This window comes from Dendrobates tinctorius, unplaced genomic scaffold, assembly GCF_039654945.1.
Source record: "Dendrobates tinctorius isolate UK_male_01 unplaced genomic scaffold, ASM3965494v1 ptg000021l, whole genome shotgun sequence".
NCBI lineage: Eukaryota > Metazoa > Chordata > Amphibia > Anura > Dendrobatidae > Dendrobates > Dendrobates tinctorius.
In genome coordinates this window covers 40,827,699-40,843,102 of record NW_027361689.1, presented here as the reverse complement: position 1 = coordinate 40,843,102, position 15,404 = coordinate 40,827,699, and the positions used below count along the sequence as shown (strand labels likewise).

The 15,404-nt window shown below is 46.4% G+C and overlaps 1 protein-coding gene across 1 annotated transcript in view; it reads right to left on the bottom strand.

Annotated features, from left to right (window-relative positions):
- The window catches only part of KLHL29 (kelch like family member 29), a 1,048,894-nt gene extending 1,033,759 nt beyond the window's left edge, over nt 1–15,135 (bottom strand). Inside the window, exon 1 of the mRNA XM_073568302.1 lies at nt 15,008–15,135. The gene's annotated coding sequence lies outside the window, so the exon portion shown is untranslated. The remainder of the gene's footprint in view (nt 1–15,007) is intronic.
- Nucleotides 15,136–15,404: the final 269 nt, after the last annotated feature.

The following is a 15,404-nucleotide window of genomic DNA, read 5'->3' as shown; positions in this document are numbered from 1 at the left end:
CCACAGTATTCCACAGTCCACATTAGGGCATTCCACAGTGAATCAGCCATTACAAGATCATGTTGTAGTGAGTTCCATAGTCTCACTGCTCTTACAGGCTAGAATCCATAGTCCTTCTGCTCTTACAGTAAAGAATCCATAGTCTCAATGCTCTTGCAGTAAAGAATCTATGGTCTCACTGTTCTTACAGTTAAGAATCCATAGTGTCACTGCTCTTGTAGTAAAGAATCCATGGTCTCACTGCTCTTACACTAAATAATCTATGCTCTCACTGCTCCTACAGTAAAGAATCCATAGTCTAACTTCTCTTACAGTAAAGAATCCATAGTCTAACTGCTCTTACAGTAAAGGATCCATAGTCTCATTGCTCTTACAGTTCATTATCCATAGTCTCACTGCTCTTACAGTAAAGAATCCATAGCCTTACTACACGTACAGTAAAGAATCCATAGTCTAACTGCTCTTACAGTAAAGGATCCATAGTCTCATTGCTCTCACAGTACATTATCCATAGTCTCACTGCTCTTACAGTAAAGAATCCATAGCCTTACTACACTTACAGTAAAGAATCCATAGTTTCACTGCTCTTACAGTGAAGAACCCATAGTCTATTTCATCTTACAGTAAAGAATCCATAGTCTCACTGCTCTTACAGTAAGGAATCCATGGTCTCACTGCTCTTATAGTAAAGAATCAATGGTCTCACTGCTCTTACAGTAAATAATCCATAGTGTCATTGCCCTTACAGTAAAAAATTCCTGTGTCACTACTCTTACAGAAAAGAATCTATAGTCTAACTTCTCTTACAGTAAAGAATCCATAGTCTAACTGCTTTTACAGTAAAGAATCCATAGTCTCACTGCTCTTATGATAAAGAATACTCATCTGTGATTGAACCTTCAATCCGCTAGAGTCTAGTGACCAGACAGAGACGATACTCCCTTGCCCCTGTAGCAGGCCTAGATGCAAAAAGAACTCTGTAGTGTCCCCTCATATGCTCATACATTCTAATAAGCCTTCATTTTTCCAAACTGAAGACCGTCAAGTATTTACAGAGGAAAGATGAAAGACCCTGAATATAACAATATTCTTCTCATCGACTAACAACAAGCCGAGATATGGTAGAAAATAAATTGAAAAGCCGCACATTGTATTATTACCCGCTGAGGAGCCTTTATTTGCTAAAGCCGATAATTCCGTTGAAATTTTTTTTTACACCCCGAATTTTGATTTCTCACAATTTTGAAGCTATCTAAAACCAGTCTCGTTCGCAGGCGAAGTCAGAAAAACACGAGAGGTGAGTATGGGCTTTATTATTTTACGGGGGGCCGAGTGAAGTAGTGGACAACTTCCTGAAGCTTTTAACGTAAATCTAGATCCCCCTCTAAAAAGAAGTCTTCTAAAAAAGTTCACGGAGCTCAATCCGTCACGGGATCACTCTCTCTATATTCCGCCCATGGTCCCGTCTCGGCTCACGTCTCCTTCCAGATAAATGAATCTGTTTATTTTACACCCTAGATGTGTTGTGAAGCTCGCAGGCAGGACTAATTATAAATGCAATTAACAAGTGGCAAGAATTTATTTTTTTTTTTACTTTGCATCCATCGTTCTCCATCCTGGGCGCAGATGAATTTCGGAACCTTGTAATTACTCTGAAATTTCCCAGCGATCTGCATTCTGTGCCTGGCACTCCAGAGCCCCGGCTCTTGCGACAAGAGGGTAACTTCTTTATCCTGGGAAATTGGAAGTGGCGGAAACTTTTTTTTTTTTCACCTTTTTAATTAAGCGGCACATTGTAACCGGGGAAGTTTCCCAGAAGACTTTATTGTCTTGTCGTAGAGCCTTTTTAAAGAAAACCACGGGCAGTATAAATCAGAGCCTGGCCTGCAAGAAAAAGCCAGCTGGGGGCGCTAGACTAGATGAGTCCTTCCTTATGATCCCAAAACGAATCTTCAAGACTTTGTTTTCTCTGAAACGCTCACGCAACCACGCTCTTGGGCAGCAGGAATCGAGCGGCAAGATCCCTTTAAGTAAAACTATAATTAAGAATGGCTATAAAGGCATGCTGGGAGTTGTAGTTTTATAACGGCTGAAGGTTGAATGAATACCACTGGGGTAAAATTGAAAAAAGTTCTTGTATAAGCGGTTCAACAGTCCGGAACTGTCAATCATCTGATTGAGAACTTGGCAAAAATCCCTTTAAAGTGGATCTTTCACCAAATTAAAAGTGTCCGGATTTTGCCTTTATTTTATTCCCGTCGGTCCCCTGTGTTTTCCGGTTTTTGTTTTTTTAAAATCCGCCATACGGTTCCAGAGATATGAGACTTAGTTTTTACGTGGGAGTGGCTCACGGAGTAAATTATGTAGCGCAGCCTGAAGACATGCCCCCGAGGATCCTGTGAACCACGCCCCCTTGATAACGATCGTGAAAACGTACTCTAAATAAAAGAGTCCATATCTCTGGAACCGTAAGACAGATTTTAAAAAAACAAAAACCAGAACACTCAGGGGAGCAGCGGGAACAAAATGAGAGCAAAACTGCTGGTGACTGGTCCCATTTAACTTTGCCATTAACGGAATCTAATATTGACCATATTATCAAATATTTTGAATTATCGGGAGGTTTTTAAGGACCTCTGCTCACTCAATCTGCTGCTTTTACAGTGCTATTAGTCACAACATTGGCTGTCTGAACTCAATTTTTTCAATTTTTTGTTCAATACAGTACTCAGAATTTCTAGATTATTAGGAGGCAACTGCAAGAAATGTCCCAATTGATCAACTCCAGACTATATGTCCTATCACGGCATATGGACATCATTCGGTTAGAGTAGAAAGTCTACAAACTGACTACACCTCCAAAATAAGAACTTCCACCCAATACACAAAATCCCCTAATAATGCCACATCCCACATCTGTGCAGTAAGTCCCCAAGGATGTCATTACATATCCAGCATTAGAACCCGGCACTAACAGACCCTAATAATTGACGTGTTGTGACATATTGAAAGGAGACACTTTACAATAAAATGCAGCATAGGTATTTGTCTCCCAATACAGATCAATGCAAAACTAATGCAGCCCATGTTGGTGCATTGAGCTGCCTAGAAGTAGTAAAATTCCACTAATTTGGCAACTCCGTGACCTGATGGCTGTTTTCACCTAAAAACAGCGCCACCCCTGTCCACAGGCTGGGACTGGTATTGCAGATCAGCTCCATATAATTAAATGGAATTAAGCTGCAGTACCAGGATCAGCCATGGAAAGGGTGGCGCTGTTACTGGAGGAAAAGACGTGTTTTTCAAATCTGATACAATGCCTTTAAGAATCTGGTATAAGACGCCTTTCCTGTATAATTGCAAGAAGACACAAGCATGGCAAAACATTCAGCTGACTGTGGAAACCGCGGCCTCTAGGGAGGAGCTGTGGTGTCCTCTAATGAGGCCAACAGAGGCAGCCGAGGCAGGGAGCAACTCTCTAGATGGATCAAAATGCAGGAGATTACAAGGCAACCCTCCGACTCTACTGCACCAGATGAACACATGGCCTGGTCCAGGGGGTCCGCACATTAGGGGGTCTGCGGCCTACACGGACAATACTATAGATGTAGCAGAGAAAACTCCAGCAGCTGCAGCCCATGTGGATACCACGTTACACGGGAGAGTACAAAGGCCACTCAGCTCTGCTACATCCAGAGAGAGACCCCATGTCTGGGACTGTACCGGCCACTGACCACAATTTACTAGACCAAGAGACTCATACAACAATATCTATCTATCTATCTATCTATTATCTATCTATTATATATATATATCTAGCTATCTATCTATTATCTATCTATCTATTATCTATCTATCTTTCTCTCCCTTCCTCTGACCATCATTCTTTTTTCTTTCACTTTTCTTTCCTTTTCTGTCACCTTCTTTACATTTCTTGTTCTTCTATCTTAGATCTATTTCATATCTCTCTTTATCTGTTTGATATCCGTCTGTTCCTCTCAACCTCTTAATTTAAGTTTCTTTCCTTCTATCTTATATCTACATATCTATTTTTCCCTCCCTCTGACCCTTTCTTTCTTTCCTTCTCTTTCATATTTCTATATCTATCTTTCCCTTCCTCCATCCCTTTCCTTCTTTCTCTTTCTTCTATCTTATTTCTATCTACGGTATATATTTATATTTCTCTTGATTCAATCGATTTTCTTTCATTCTTCCTTTCTCTTTCTTCTAATTTATTTCTATATATCTATCTATTGTTCCCTTTTTCCAACCCTCTTTCTTTTTTCCCTTCCCTTTCTTTCTTTTATCTTATTTCTATATATTTCTCTCAATTTCTCTTCCTCTGAAACAGCTTTCTTTACATTTTCTTTTTCTCTTTCTTTTTCATTTCTTTCTTTCCCTCTCCTGTTCTCTTCTTTCTCTGTCTTTGTTTTTTTTCCACTTTCCCTTTTCTCTCTCTCTTTCTTCTTGTCTCTCTCTTTCTCTCGTTTTCTCCCTTTTCTTTCTTTCTTTTTCTTTCGCTCTCTCTTACTCTGTCCCTTTCTTTCTCTCTTTTTCTCTTCTTTCGCTCTCTCTCTCTTCCTCTCCCTTTCTCGTCTTTCTTTCGTTCTGTCTTTCTCTCACTTTCTTTCTCTCACTTTCCCTTTTCTTTCTCTATCTTTCGTTTTGTCTCGCTTTCTTTTTCTCACTTTCTCTTTTCTTTCTGTCTTTCCTTTTTTCTTTTGTTCTCTTTCTCTTTCCCTCTTTCTTTCCCTCATTCTCTATCTTTCGCTCTCCCTCTTTCACTTTTTCTTGTTCTCTTTCTTTCTCACTCTTTCTTTCTATTTCTCCCTCTTTCTTTCTCTCTCCTTTCTTTTTTGTTTCTCCCCCTCTTTCATTCTCTTTGTCCTTTCTTTTTCTCTCTCTCTGTTCTTTCTTTCATTCTCTTTCTCTCCCCCTCATTCTTTCATTCTCTCTCTTTCTCTGTCCCTCTATCTTTCTCTCTCCGTCTTTCTCTCTCCCTATTTCTTTCTTTCTTTCTTTCTTTCTCTCTTTCACTATCCCTCTACCTCTTTCTTTCTCTCCTTTCTTTTTTCTTTCTCCCTCTTTCTTTCAGTCTCTCTGTCCTTTCTCTTTCTCCCTCTCTCTTTCATTCTCTCTCTGTCCTTTCTCTTTCTCTCTCTCTATCTTTCTCTCCCTCTGTCTTTCTCTCCTTTCTTTTTTTCTTTCTCTCTCTTTCATTCTCTCTCTGTCCTTTCTTTTTTTCTTTCTCCCTCTCTTTCAGTCTCTTTCTATGTCCTTTCTCTTTCTTTCTGTCTCTTTCATTCTCTCTCTCCCTCTTTCTTTCTCTCTCCCTTTCTTGCTCCCTCTTTCTTTATCTCTCTCCCTCTTTCTCTCTCTCTCTCCCTCTTTCTCTATCTCTCTACCTCTTTCTTTCTTTCTCCCTCTCTTTCATTCTCTCTTTCCCTCCTTCTTTCTTTCTCTCCCTCTTTCTTTTCCCTCGCCTCTCTCTATGTTGCATGCCCCTCACATTGCAGGCAGGCAGCGGTGGCAATATTCCACATTTCACCGTCCTCACCTTGGTTTCCAGCTGCAGTATAACTCCATAGATTATCCATTTTGCCTTTACCCGTGTGTGACTTCATATGAATGTGAAATAACCCAAACAAAAAAAAAGGCAAAATGCAAATTAAATTAAGGGGATTGCTATTAATTTACAGTATTCCTGAGTCAAGTGAAGCAGAACACATCTGCAAAACACTGTACACAGAAGCACTGATTTAGGGATGTATAATTAGCGCTGTGGCATAAACATGACAGATCCTAAGAGCGGTGGATGAATACTTCTGACGCTCATGTACACTCTCAAATTAAAGAAATGTCTGGGGAAACATAAACCATAAAAAACACGCGGTGGAGCAGCAGCGGTAGCGAGCCACACCGCTCCGAGCCTCGGGGATCTGCACAATGCACAGGACCCAGCTCCAGTATATGTGGGAGGTAATGCACAGTGACATATGGCAAAGAGCAGAAAATTATAGAAGAAGGTGGTAAAAAAAAAAAAAAAATCGCACCAGTTGTATAGAACTCTAAAGAGGAACCCAAGGAGAGTATGGAAATAGTCTACTCACAACTGGAAGTATCCTTCCCATAGGAACGTACACAGGAGAACAGAATGGGAAGAGATCTGAATGGTACATAGAAGGGTAAAGACATCCATAAAAGAACCTTGTCCATAGAGAAGCCCTGTCCATAAAAGAACTCTGTCCATACAAAAACCCTTCCCATAGAAGAACCTTGTCCATAGAGAAGCCCTGTCCATAAAAGAACCCTGTCCATACAAAAACCCTTCCCATAGAAGAACCTTGTCCATAGAAAACCTTGTCCATAGAGGAGCCCTGTCCATGCAAGAACCCTGTCCATAGAATAGCCCTATCTATAAAAGAACCCTTTCCATAGAAAAACATTGTCCATAGAAGAGCCATATCTATAGAAGAATGCTGTCCATAGAAGAACCCTATCCACAAAAGAACATGTCCATACAAAAACTTTCTCCATAGAAGAGCGCTGTCCATAGAAGAACCCTGTCCATAGAAGAACATTGTCCATAGAAGAAACCTATCCACAAAAGAACCTGTCCATAGAAGAACTTTGTCCGTAGAAGAGCGCTGTCCATAGAAAAATACTGTTCATAGAATAAACCTGTCCCTTAAAGAACCCTGTCCATAGAAGAACCTTGTCCATAGAAGAGTACTGTCCACAGAAGGGCCCTGTCCATAGAAGAACCCTGTCCACAAAAGAACCCTGTCCACAAAAGAACCCTGTCCACAGAAGAACCCTGTCCACAGAAGAACCTTGTCCATAGAATAGCCCTGTCCATAGAAGAGTACTGTCCAAAAAAGAGCCCTGTCATTAGAAGAACCCTGTCCAATGAACCTTGTACATAGAAGAACCCTGTCCATAGAAGAACCCTGTCCATAGAGGAACCCTGTTCATAGAAGAGCCCTGTCCATAGAAGAAGAAGAACCCTGTCCATAGAAGAGCTCTGTTCTTAGAAGAACCTTGTCCATAGAAGAACCCTGTCCATCGAGGAACCCTGTTCATAGAAGAGCCCTGTCCATAGAGGAACCCTGTCCATAGAAGAAGAACCCTGTCCATAGAAGAACTCTGTTCTTAGAAAAACCCTGTCCATAGAAGAACCCTGTTCATAGAAGAAGAGCCCTGTCCATAGAAGAACCCTGTCCATAGAAGAAGAACCCTGTCCATAGAAGAACCCTGTCCATTGAAGAGCCCTGTCCTTAGAAGAACCCAGTTCTTAAAAAAGCCATGCCCATAGAAGAACCCTGTCCACAGAAAAGCCCAGTATATAGAAGAACCCTGTCCATAGAAGAACCATGTCTGTAAAAGAACCCTGTCTATAGTAGATAGAAGTAGACTAAACACTAATATCAGCCTGAGACAGAAAATAAGATCTACATACCTTTCAAGCCAAGATTTGGAAATATCATTACTCAAAAGCGAGGTGGTGGTTAGGGGATAATGCACTTTCCCTGGAACTACTTGATTCTTGTGGTTTGGGGGAAAACCACAGCAAGACGAGTACTAGCTTTTATATATTAGGTTAACCTTTTATAAACTTAGAGAAAAGGTTTCTAACATGAGGCTCTTTAGCTGTTACAGAACTACATTTTCCAGGTTGACATGCTAGTTAAAGGTTATCAGGGCATGCTGGGAATTGTAGTTTTCTAACTGCCAGAAGGTCAATAAATCAAGTCCACTGACCTAAAATTTACATCACTACCAAGTGCTTTCGTCTCGGCCGATGATATCTTGATATGAGTCTCATGAGATGATCAGCTTTAAAAAAGAAAAGAGAAAAAAAACTTACCGGGAAAGACATTTCTGCTTGAAAGAATTGAAAGGAAAGAAGATGACCTGCAGCAGGAAGATGTATGGACAAGGTTTCATGACCATGACATCAAGCAGTCTAAAGACCCTAAGAGAAGACTAGACACACTGGAGACACACTGGTCAGAAAAACGATCGCACTTAATAGAGTTGGTAAAACGTAGGCTCTGTTATTAAAGTTTTAGCTTTAAGGTTAGATATTATCAAAGTTCGTCAATTCTAACAAGAAGGTCAGTGGTGACGTTAAACTTACACGGTACAGGACATCCAATTGTAATGGAGAACCATAATTGAAGGACGTTCATACCGGTCAAGGGATCTAGAAGAAGGCATAGGCTGGATGGACAATAAAGACCTGAGACAAGGAAATTACGGAAACCTTAGAACTTGGCTCTTGAACACTTTTTGAGAATGGTGTAAATGTGATGGATAACAAAAAGGACTCCAACGTGAAGAACCATTGTTAAATCCAAAGCTTTGTCTTAATTTGGACTTGATATGAGAAGACACAGCAGGCTTAAAAAAGACAAGTATCAATAGAAATGAAGAAACAAGTATAGAGACAATGACAGAAACCAAGAATAAGAAACCTGAAGATCCAAAACAGGATGACAGATGTGGAGAAGTAATAGTTATATGGTCACAATCATGCAAGTCCAACATGAAGGCATCTACTAAGGGTTTGTCTACCGAGGTCTTCAAAAAGATGGAAGAAGTGTTATACAAACAAAACTAAATAACGACACACAAAGTGGAACAAAAAAAAGAAAACTTGTGTCCTATTATATCCCAAACACTACACAGACCCCTAGACGTCCCAAGTAACCCTGGTTTCCCAATTCATCGTTACTCTTGAACCCAATGTGAAAATTACAGTATAGGTGAAGTTATGAGGTTACAGAACATACAGATTCTTCTTGGCCAAAAAAATAACACCGAAAAGCAAACTAATATCGAACAGTGTGAGTTCTTTGATCCATTTAATAGACGACCACAAGAAGAGCGCTCCCCTGCTAGCAAAAAGTGACTCCAGATGAGGGGTTTTATTGGACATATGGCTGCCTTCAGTCCAGGCCTCGTTGTTTACTGAGCTCACATAGGGTTAATTCCGGATTTTCAAGGTCATTATACCCCCTTTTGGCTAATACTTTAAAAATTAGGTGGGCATTAACCCCGTAAAGGCTAATCGCTGTAACCACATTCACAGGAAAGACCGGATATGTAGTGTCCAAGGAATGGTAACGTCAGGAGGTATGGAAAATGCTGAGATGGCAATTGTACCCAATCGAGAAAGCAAAGCATATAGTGCCCAAGTAGGGTTAAAAGTAGGACAGTAAGGGTTAGTGTTAGGACGGCACAGCATGGTGTACTCAATAAGGGTTAATGATAGGACGGCACAGCATGGTGTACTCAATAAAGGTTAATGTTAGGACGGCACAGCATGGTGTACTCAATAAGGGTTAGTGTTAGGACGGCACAGCATGGTGTACTCAATAAGGGTTAATGTTAGGACGGCACCATCCATGCCATGTTGTACTCAATAAGGGTTAATGTTAGGACGGCACAGCATGGTGTACTCAATAAGGGTTAATGTTAGGACGGCACAGCATGGTGTACTCAATAAGGGTTAGTGTTAGGACGGCACAGCATGGTGTACTCAATAAGGGTTAATGTTAGGACGGCACAGCATGGTGTACTCAATAAGGGATATTGTTACGACGGCACAGCATGGAGTACTCAATAAGGGTTAATGTTAGGACGGCACAGCATGGTGTACTCAATAAGGGTTAATGTTAGGACGGCACAGCATGGTGTACTCAATAAGGGTTAATGTTAGGATGGCACAGCATGGTGTACTCAATAAGGGTTAATGTTAGGACGGCACAGCATGGTGTACTCAATAAGGGTTAATGTTAGGATGGCACAGCATGGTGTACTCAATAAGGGTTAATGTTAGGATGGCACAGCATGGTGTACTCAATAAGGGTTAATGTTAGGACGGCACAGCATGGTGTACTCAATAAGGGTTAATGTTAGGACGGCACAGCATGGTGTACTCAATAAGGGTTAATGTTAGGACGGCACAGCATGGTGTACTCAATAAGGGTTAATGTTAGGATGGCACAGCATGGTGTACTCAATAAGGGTTAGTGTTAGGACGGCACAGCATGTTGTACTCAATAAGGGTTAATGTTAGGACGGCACAGCATGGTGTACTCAATAAGGGATATTGTTACGACGGCACAGCATGGAGTACTCAATAAGGGTTAATGTTAGGACGGCACAGCATGGTGTACTCAATAAGGGTTAATGTTAGGACGGCACAGCATGGTGTACTCAATAAGGGTTAATGTTAGGATGGCACAGCATGGTGTACTCAATAAGGGTTAATGTTAGGACGGCACAGCATGGTGTACTCAATAAGGGTTAATGTTAGGATGGCACAGCATGGTGTACTCAATAAGGGTTAATGTTAGGATGGCACAGCATGGTGTACTCAATAAGGGTTAATGTTAGGACGGCAAAGCATGGTGTACTCAATAAGGGTTAATGTTAGGACGGCACAGCATGGTGTACTCAATAAGGGTTAATGTTAGGACGGCACAGCATGGTGTACTCAATAAGGGTTAATGTTAGGATGGCACAGCATGGTGTACTCAATAAGGGTTAATGTTAGGACGGCACAGCATGGTGTACTCAATAAGGGTTAATGTTAGGACGGCACAGCATGGTGTACTCAATAAGGGATATTGTTACGACGGCACAGCATGGAGTACTCAATAAGGGTTAATGTTAGGACGGCACAGCATGCTGTACTCAATAAGGGTTAATGTTAGGACGGCACAGCATGGTGTACTCAATAAGGGTTAATGTTAGGATGGCACAGCATGGTGTACTCAATAAGGGTTAATGTTAGGACGGCACAGCATGGTGTACTCAATAAGGGTTAATGTTAGGATGGCACAGCATGGTGTACTCAATAAGGGTTAATGTTAGGACGGCACAGCATGGTGTACTCAATAAGGGTTAATGTTAGGACGGCACAGCATGGTGTACTCAATAAGGGTTAATGTTAGGATGGCACAGCATGGTGTACTCAATAAGGGTTAATGTTAGGATGGCACAGCATGGTGTACTCAATAAGGGTTAATGTTAGGATGGCACAGCATGGTGTACTCAATAAGGGTTAATGTTAGGACGGCACAGCATGGTGTACTCAATAAGGGTTAATGTTAGGATGGCACAGCATGGTGTACTCAATAAGGGTTAATGTTAGGATGGCACAGCATGGTGTACTCAATAAGGGTTAATGTTAGGATGGCACAGCATGGTGTACTCAATAAGGGTTAATGTTAGGACGGCACAGCATGGTGTACTCAATAAGGGTTAATGTTAGGATGGCACAGCATGGTGTACTCAATAAGGGTTAATGTTAGGACGGCACAGCATGGTGTACTCAGTAAAGGTTAATGTTAGGACGGCACAGCATGGTGTACTCAGTAAGGGTTAATGTTAGGACGGCACCGTCCATGTCATGGTGTACTCAGTAAGGGTTAATGTTAGGACGGCACCGTCCATGCCATGGGGTGAAGCACCCCCAGATACCAGGATAGTAGGGTTAATACTACGATGCCAGGTAAATGATATATTACACCGCGCTGCATGAACTGCGGCCCCAACAGAACCAGCAGGACAACAACTCCCATCATTGCCAGCCGAAATAATAACAGCCCCGGAGAACATCGTGGTGGGGCGTCCTTGTAAGATTCAACCACGCTCTACACGAAGACTCAGACATGTCATTCCTGCCCAGCGCCAATCACCCGCAGGGCACAAGTGTGGCAGCCAAGCATCTCCGGGTGACTCGATCCACAGCGTCTCTTCCAGCGGGAGGGCACCGAGAACACTTCCAGGATAACACAGAATAATAAAGCGTCTGTGCAATGGACGGTGCCAGACCACGCCGTCGGTGCCCCACTCCCTCCCCGTCAGCTTGTGTGTGTGCAGCGCTCCCCAGGGGCACCCGGAGCAATGTGCGGTCACCAGGAGATAATGACACCTGCCTTACGGGCACAGACACGCCAGCACACCTGGCCACAACGTGGGCTTCTTGTGAATGACGGGTGGGTTTCAAATACCGAGACCGTGGGATAAAAACACAGGATCACATTGCAATAAGCCTGCCAAGCCTTCCCCGTATGGCAGAGATATTAGTGTCGGCTTCCATTTAATAGTTAACCCACTTCACTGCCAGGGAGGTCAGCAAATCTGGAAGATGACATTCACTCATGGAGCTTCTTCCTAGCACGTCAGTCTGGTAGGGCATCATGTGGGCACGTCAAGGCGATGGTAAGCCGGCTCCGTCTCTAGTAACAAGTTTGCGGTGCCCTCATCCACACAGACGGACATGATGGGTGCCTGTCGCCAAACAAATAACATGAAGGATGTGGTGCCCAACGAGGGTCATTATAATGATGGCATTGCTGCCCAAGGATGGCACAGTGTGCCGCAACACAACCAGTCTCACGTTGGGTGGCCATTTGTGTGTTGCCCGTGAAATGTTATTACGGAGCTGGCATTGGGTGGCACGTTAGGTGTCAGTGACATCGGGTCCATACTAGGAGGCTCAGGAGGTTGTTTGGGACCCGGGAAGGGGCACCAGGGCTAGTCTAATGATGGGCAAATGGGCAGCGCCAAGCGAAACGCAACCTGATAATGACTACAGTTGGGTCATTTCCTGCTGGCGGCACAGGTAGATGACGTGGGGGTGGTGTCCATGTATGGAGGGTCCTGCATGCCATCCTGCTGGCGGCACAGGTAGATGACGTGGGGGTGGTGTCCACGTATGGAGGGTCCTGCATGCCATCCTGCTGGCGGCACAGGCAGATGACGTGGGGGTGGTGTCCACGTATGGAGGGTCCTGCATGCCATCCTGCTGGCGGCACAGGTAGATGACGTGGGGGTGGTGTCCATGTATGGAGGGTCCTGCATGCCATCCTGCTGGCGGCACAGGTAGATGACGTGGGGGTGGTGTCCACGTATGGAGGGTCCTGATTGCCATCCTGCTGGCGGCACAGGTAGATGACGTGGGGGTGGTGTCCACGTATGGAGGGTCCTGCATGCCATCCTGCTGGCGGCACAGGTAGATGACGTGGGGGTGGTGTCCACGTATGGAGGGTCCTGATTGCCATCCTGCTGGCGGCACAGATAGATGACGTGGGGGTGGTGTCCACGTATGGAGGGTCCTGCATGCCATCCTGCTGGCGGCACAGGCAGATGACGTGGGGGTGGTGTCCACGTATGGAGGGTCCTGCATGCCATCCTGCTGGCGGCACAGGTAGATGACGTGGGGGTGGTGTCCACGTATGGAGGGTCCTGCATGCCATCCTGCTGGCGGCACAGGTAGATGACGTGGGGGTGGTGTCCATGTATGGAGGGTCCTGCATGCCATCCTGCTGGCGGCACAGGCAGATGACGTGGGGGTTGTGTCCACGTATGGAGGGTCCTGCATGCCATCCTGCTGGCGGCACAGGTAGATGACGTGGGGGTGGTGTCCACGTATGGAGGGTCCTGCATGCCATCCTGCTGGCGGCACAGGCAGATGACGTGGGGGTGGTGTCCACGTATGGAGGGTCCTGCATGCCATCCTGCTGGCGGCACAGGTAGATGACGTGGGGGTGGTGTCCATGTATGGAGGGTCCTGCATGCCATCCTGCTGGCGGCACAGATAGATGACATGGGGGTGGTGTCCAGGTATGGAGGGTCCTGCATGCCATCCTGCTGGAGGCACAGGTAGATGACGTGGGGGTGGTGTCCACGTATGGAGGGTCCTGCGTGCCATCCTGCTGGCGGCACAGGCAGATGACGTGGGGGTGGTGTCCACGTATGGAGGGTCCTGCATGCCATCCTGCTGGCGGCACAGGTAGATGACGTGGGGGTGGTGTCCATGTATGGAGGGTCCTGCATGCCATCCTGCTGGCGGCACAGATAGATGACATGGGGGTGGTGTCCAGGTATGGAGGGTCCTGCATGCCATCCTGCTGGAGGCACAGATAGATGACATGGGGGTGGTGTCCACGTATGGAGGGTCCTGCGTGCCATCCTGCTGGCGGCACAGGTAGATGACGTGGGGGTTGTGTCCACGTATGGAGGGTCCTGCGTGCCATCCTGCTGGCGGCACAGGTAGATGACGTGGGGGTGGTGTCCATGTATGGAGGGTCCTGCATGCCATCCTGCTGGCGGCACAGATAGATGACATGGGGGTGGTGTCCAGGTATGGAGGGTCCTGCATGCCATCCTGCTGGCGGCACAGGTAGATGACGTGGGGGTTGTGTCCACGTATGGAGGGTCCTGCGTGCCATCCTGCTGGCGGCACAGGTAGATGACGTGGGGGTGGTGTCCACGTATGGAGGGTCCTGCATGCCATCCTGCTGGCGGCACAGGCAGATGACGTGGGGGTGGTGTCCACGTATGGAGGGTCCTGCATGCCATCCTGCTGGCGGCACAGGTAGATGACGTGGGGGTGGTGTCCACGTATGGAGGGTCCTGCATGCCATCCTGCTGGCGGCACAGGCAGATGACGTGGGGGTGGTGTCCACGTATGGAGGGTCCTGCATGCCATCCTGCTGGCGGCACAGGTAGATGACGTGGGGGTGGTGTCCAGGTATGGAGGGTCCTGCATGCCATCCTGCTGGCGGCACAGATAGATGACATGGGGGTGGTGTCCAGGTATGGAGGGTCCTGCATGCCCGATGGGCACAACGTGGGTTTGCCAAGGTGTGAGAGTGGCTGAGGTGGGAAGGTGAGCGGAGCCCATCGGTGGAGGGGCACAGGCTGGCACCACATCTCCTCTCTCCTCTCCGCCCGCGTCTGACAAGGCAGGAAGTTTATTCCGCTCGTCTCTGTCTCCTTATCACCTCACCTCCCTCCTTCTCGGCTGGCAGGGCGCAGGCGCACAGGATCAGTATAACATGCACTTACTAACACCCGGGAGGACGCCGCTCCACTCTCCCACATCCACAGCAGGAGGCGGCGGGCACAGCTGCGCTGCGGGCAGGAGCGGCCCCTCGGCGCCGCAGGTCCCCGCGTTCAGCACCTCGCACGCTGGACAGCCCCTTACCTGCGCGGTGCGGCAGCTCCTGCCCTCTTCCTCCAGCGCAGGCTCCGCACTCCCTGGCGGCTGCTCGCGGGCTCCTAGTGGCTGCCCGGCCAGGGCCAGCAGGGGTGATGCCAGCAGGCGGAGGGTCCGTGCCCGGGGCAGGCGGCTGCTCGCTGTGTGGGCAGGGTGCAGGGCTGCTGCTGCAGGATCCGGACCATGCTCCCTTCTGGCTCCCTGCTTCTCCGAGGCTGTGTGTCTACTTGCTGGATGGGGGCGGGTTCAGGAGCGTCACGACCGGGAGGGGACTCCAGTCACACGGGGAGGCGGCGAGCCGCGCACTAGACACACGCCAGCCCTGCCCGTCTCCTGCCCGGGGCTGCGAGCCTGGCACCGGCACACCACCAGGGGGTCAGAGCAG